We start from the raw sequence: 5,545 nt of genomic DNA on the forward strand, positions 1-5,545 counted from the left end.
CCTTCTTTCTCCAGCAGCTTTGTTGTCCAAGTTCAAAAGTTTCAGGCCAGTATGCTGTGCTCCAATCAGTGCAAATGGAAGCTTTTCCTATACTATTGGTAAGATCATTGGTGTTTTGAAAGCTGTCCTATATGCCAAGAGCATCATCTAGCTTAATCGACCAGTCCTTCCTTGAAGTTCCCACAGTCTTTTCCAGGATCCTTTTGAGTTTCTGTTAGATATTTCGGCTTGCCACTTGTCTGTGGATGGTATGGTGTGGCTACCTTGTGTTTGACTCCATATTTTAGAAGCAATGCCTCTAATGGTTTGTTGCAGAAGTGGCTTCCTCCATCACTGATGATTGCTCTTGGAACCCAAAACGGCAAAAATGTGTTTTCTGAGGAAGTTCATGACTACTTATTATCATTGGTTGGAGTTGCTATTGCTTCAACCCATTTGGAGACATAGTCTACTGCCACAAGAATGTAATTATTTGAGTATGAGGAGGGAAAGGGTCCCATGAAATCTATCCCCCATACATCAAACATTCAAGTTCCAGAATGAATTGTTGTGGCATTTCATTTCTTCTTGGCAGGTTCCCCGCTTTCTGGCATTCATGGCAGTGCTTCACTAATTCTTTGCATCTTTGAAGATAGTGGGCCAATAAAAACCACACTGCAACACCTTAGCTGCTGTTCTTTCTCCTGCAAAATGTCCTCCATAGTGGAGCCATGGCAGTCCCATAAGACTTCCTTCCTTCTTCCTCGATATGCATCTTCTGAGTATGCCATCGGAACATTTTTTGAACAAGTATGGTTCGTCCCAGATGAAGTATTTGGCATCATTTACCAATTTCTTCCTTTGATGTTTGTTAAATTCCAACGGTAAACTCCCAGTGGCCTTGAAGTTTGCTATGTCTACAAACCAGGGTGCTTTGTGAATTACCATGAGTTGTTCATCAGGAAAGCACTCATTTATATGTGTGCTTTGTGCGCTTCCTTCTTCACATGGTATTCTTGATAAATGGTCTGCCACCTTGTTCTCTACACCTTCTTGTCTTTGATTTCAATGTCAAATTCCTGCAACAAAAGAACCCATCTAATAAGTCTTGGTTTGGATTCTTGTTTAGCAAGTAAGTATTTTAAAGCTGAATGATCAGTGAAGACAATGACTTTAGATCCAATGAGATAGGATCTAAATTTGTCAAATGCAAAGACTATTGCCAAGAGTTCTTTTTCAGTGGTTGTGTAATTCCTTTGGTTATCATTCAAGACTTTACTGGCATAATAAATCACATGTACCAAATTGTCTTTCCTTTGTCCTAACACTGCCCAATAGCAAGGTCTGATGCATCACACATCAGTTCAAAAGGTAAGTTCCAATCAGGTGGGGCAATGATAGGTGCAGAGGAAAGTTTTTGCTTCAAAAGTTCATAGGCTAGCATGCAATTTTTATCAAATACAAAGGGTGTGTCAGAGACAAGCAAGTTACTCAAAGGTTTGGCTATTTTAGAAAAGTCTCTAATAAACCTTCTGTAAAAACCAGCGTGTCCCAAAAAACTCCTAACTGCCCTTACATTACTTGGTGGAGGTAATTTTTCAATGAGTTCCACCTTAGCTCTGTCCACCTCAATGCCTCTATTAGAGATTTTGTGGCCAAGGACTATTCCTTCTGTGACCATGAAATGACACTTTTCCCAGTTTAATACTAGGTTAGTCTCTTGGCATCTCTTAAGCACCAAGGCAAGGTGGTGTAGGCAGCTAGGAAAAGAATCTCCAAACACAGAAAAATCGTCCATGAAGACCTCAATAAATTTTTCAATCATGTCCGAAAAGATGGACAGCATGCATCTTTGGAAAGTGGCAGGTGCATTGCACAATCCAAAGGGCATGCGTCTATAAGCAAAAACTCCATATGGACAAACAAATGATGTTTTCTCTTGATCTTTAGGATCAACTACTATTTGGTTGTAGCCTGAATATCCATCTAAAAAACAATAGTAAGCATGTCCGGCAAGCCTTTCAAGCATCTGATCCATGAATGGGAGTGGAAAATGATCCTTTCTGGTGGCTTCATTGAGCTTCCTGTAGTCTATGCACATCCTCCACCCAGTGACGGTTCTTGTGGGTATGAGTTCGTTCTTCTCATTTGGCACCACAGTTATGCCACCTTTCTTGGGAACTACATGGATGGGACTAACCCATGGGCTATCAGAAATGGGGTAGATTACCCCTGCCTGCCATAACTTCATAACTTCCTTTTGTACCACTTCTTTCATGACAGGATTCAATCTTCTCTGAGCTTGAATGGAGGGTCTAGCATCCTCTTCTAACAAGATTTTATGCATGCATATGGATGAGCTTATTCCCTTCAAATCGGCTAGGGTCCATCCAATGGCATCTTGATGAGTTTGTAGCACCTTGATCAATTCTTCTTCCTGTTCTTGGCTCAGGGCAGAGCTAATGATAACAGGGTGACTCTCATCACTACCCAAGTATGCATACTTGAGATTAGGGGGCAATGCTTTGAGCTCAGGTTTTGGTGCTTCCTTCTCTTCTTTCACTCTCTCTGGCATGCTTGGCATGGTTGTTTCAGCAGCCTTGATGTCACTAACTTCAATATCCTTGGTGAACTCCTCCTCTGCCACTTCCTTTATTGTTTCCTCAAAAGTTTCTTGTACTGCAATGTCCACTACATCAATCCTCATGCATTCCCTTAGTGATTCTGATGGATAGCTCATTGCCTTGAATACGTTAAACACCAATTTCTCATCATGTAGTCTAAGAGTGAGTTCACCCTTTTGTACATCTATGATGGCTCCAGCAGTAGCCAGGAAGGGTCTTCCCAGAATTATTGAAGCCTTGGCTTCTTCCTCCATATCTAACACCACAAAATCAGCAGGAAATATAAAATCTCCCACTTTCACCAACAAATCCTCAACTATCCCATGAGGGAATTTAAAAGTTCGATCTGCCAATTGGAGGGCCATTCTTGTTGGTTTGGCTTCCTCAATCTTCATTCTTCTCATCATTGTTAGAGACATCAAATTGATACTGGCCCCTAAGTCACACAAGGCCTTCTCCACCATGACTTCTCCTATGATGCAGGGGATTTGGAAACTGCCTGGATCCTTCAATTTCTGAGGTAATTTGTGCTGAATGATGGCACTGCATTCTTCAGTTAACAACACAGTTTCCTCATTTCTCCAGCTTCTCTTCTTGGTCATCAATTCCTTTAAGAATTTTGCATATAGTGGCATTTGCTCTATTGCCTCAGCAAAGGGAATGTTAATTTGAAGCTTCTTGAAAATCTCCAAGAACCTGGAGAATTGGCCATCCTTTTCACTTTTCATCAAACGTTGAGGATAAGGTGCTTTAGGTGTATAAGGCTTCAGGACCTCTTTTTCTTTTTCTTTTGTTGCAAACGGTGTAAAAGATTGTCCTTGTTCTTTGTCTTTCACATTTTCCTTTGCTTCATCCTCTGTGGTTTCCTTTGAGATCTCCTTCAGATTCTTTCCACTTCTGAGGGTTATGGCTTTACACTCTTCCCTTGCAATAGCCTTGGCAGCATGAGAAGCGCTTGTCCCAGGGGTTTGCTTAGACAAATACACAATTTGATTTTCTAGCTTCTGGATGGCAGCTCCTTGGTTTTGCAGGTTAGAGTTTACTTCTTCCTTAAAAGCTTTCAATTCGGTTATGTCTTGACTCATGGTTGCAAGCATTCCTTCTATCCGGTTTAATTGATCTTGAAATTGTTGGTTCGGATTAAGTTGGGTAGGTTGATTATTTTGGCCATGATATGATGGTTGGGGGTAAGTGTTTTGTGTGGCTTGGTATGATCTTTGGTTGGAGTTTTGGTATGTGGAATTGTTATGTTGGTTGTGGTTGTAAGGTTTGTGGTTTTGTGGTTGGGTTTGTTGGTTCTCCCACCCAAAGTTTGGGTGATTTTTCCATCCTGGGTTGTAAGTGTTGGAATGTGGATCATATGATTGCCTTTGTTGGTTTCCCACATAGTTGGCCTCTTCCCAATCACCTCCTTCAATGCTTACTTCCTCTTGATCTTGTGTGTGTATTGCAGCCACTTGCTTTGTTTCTAATTGCCTGGTAAGCTCTGCTAGTTGCTTGGCAAACACCTTGTTTTGGGCTAGAATTGTATCAACATGGTTCAGCTCCATGACTCCCTTAGTGTTGTGCCTTTCTGATGCATAGTAGTACTCATTCTCAGCCACTGTCTCAATCACCTCAATGGCCTCTTCCACAGTCTTTTTCCTGTTCAATGAACCTCCTGATGAATGGTCTACAGCCTTCCTTGATTCATAAGAGAGTCCATCATAGAAAATATGCAATTGCACCCAATCATGGAACATGTCTGGTGGGCATTTCCTTGTCAAGTCCTTGAATCTCTCCCATGCCTCGTAGAGAGTTTCACCATCTTGTTGTCTAAAAGTCTGAACCTCAGATCGAAGCCTATTGACCTTTTGTGGGGGGTAGAAACGTGCCAGAAACTTGCTTTCCACCTCATCCCATGTTGTTAGACTCCCCCTTGGGAATGATTCCAGCCACTTAGCTGCCTTGTCCCTAAGTGAAAATGGGAACAAAAGCAGTTTATAGGCATCTTCCTGGACTCCATTGGACTTCACAGTGTCACAAATTCTCAGGAATTTTGTGAGATGTTGGTTGGGATCTTCATTAGCACTTCCACCAAATGAACAATGATTATCCACCAGTGATATTAGCTGTGGTTTGAGCTCGAAATTGTTGGCCTGAATGGGTGGTTTCTGGATGCTGCTACCACAATTCCCAGAGGTTGGGTTTATGTATGAACTAAGAACCCTCCTCTCAGGAATGGCATTGTTTCCATCAGCTCTCTCATGGTTGTGAACTTCTCTATCCATGTTGAGATCTAAAGCTTCCTCAAATTGTCCTCAGATTCTCCTTCAGATTCCTCTTCTCCCACTACTCTCTTCCCTCTTGCTTCCCTTCTCAGTCTATGAAGTGTCCTCTCTGGTTCGGTATATGGAGGAGTTGATGTCTCTCCTCTCCTACCTGTCATACAAGAACACAGCACAGGCACAAACAAGTGAAATACTCTTGGTTAATGGAAGAGTATGGTTAGAGCAATTGAGGAATTAATTCAAACAGTTAGTGAGTCAGTGAGTTAGTTGCTTGAATTTAAAGGCATAAAGAAAGAAAGCATGTAACCGAGTGCAGAAATTAAAATTCAACAAGTAACTTGAACAGAATTAACAAAGCAAGAAAAATTGCTCAATCTAGTTAACTTCCAATTGGAGAATTGTCAATCGAAAACCAATCCCCGGCAACGGCGCCATAAACTTGATGCGCATAAACTTGTTATGCTACGATTTAGGAAATTGCACGATCGGCAAAATTCCTTCCGGCAAGTGCACCGGTTATCGTCAAGTAAAACTCACAATAGAGTGAGGTCGAATCCCACAAGGATTGGTTGAGTGAGCAATTCAGATTAGAAGTGTGTTCTAGTTGAGCGGAATCAAGATTTAGATGAGAATTGCGGAATATAAAATTGGCGGGAAAAGTAAATGACAAGA

The 5,545-nt window shown here is 41.6% G+C and overlaps 1 non-coding gene across 1 annotated transcript; it reads left to right on the forward strand.

The window, feature by feature from the left end:
- Window positions 1-4,343: 4,343 nt before the first annotated feature.
- On the forward strand, window positions 4,344-4,447 carry LOC114927384 (small nucleolar RNA R71). Its single transcript, XR_003817689.1, has one exon. It is a non-coding gene; the product is annotated as a small nucleolar RNA R71 (small nucleolar RNA).
- The last annotated feature ends 1,098 nt before the right edge of the window (window positions 4,448-5,545 follow it).

Source organism: Arachis hypogaea, unplaced genomic scaffold (assembly GCF_003086295.3).
Source record: "Arachis hypogaea cultivar Tifrunner unplaced genomic scaffold, arahy.Tifrunner.gnm2.J5K5 arahy.Tifrunner.gnm2.scaffold_412, whole genome shotgun sequence".
NCBI classification, from domain to species: Eukaryota; Viridiplantae; Streptophyta; class Magnoliopsida; order Fabales; family Fabaceae; genus Arachis; species Arachis hypogaea.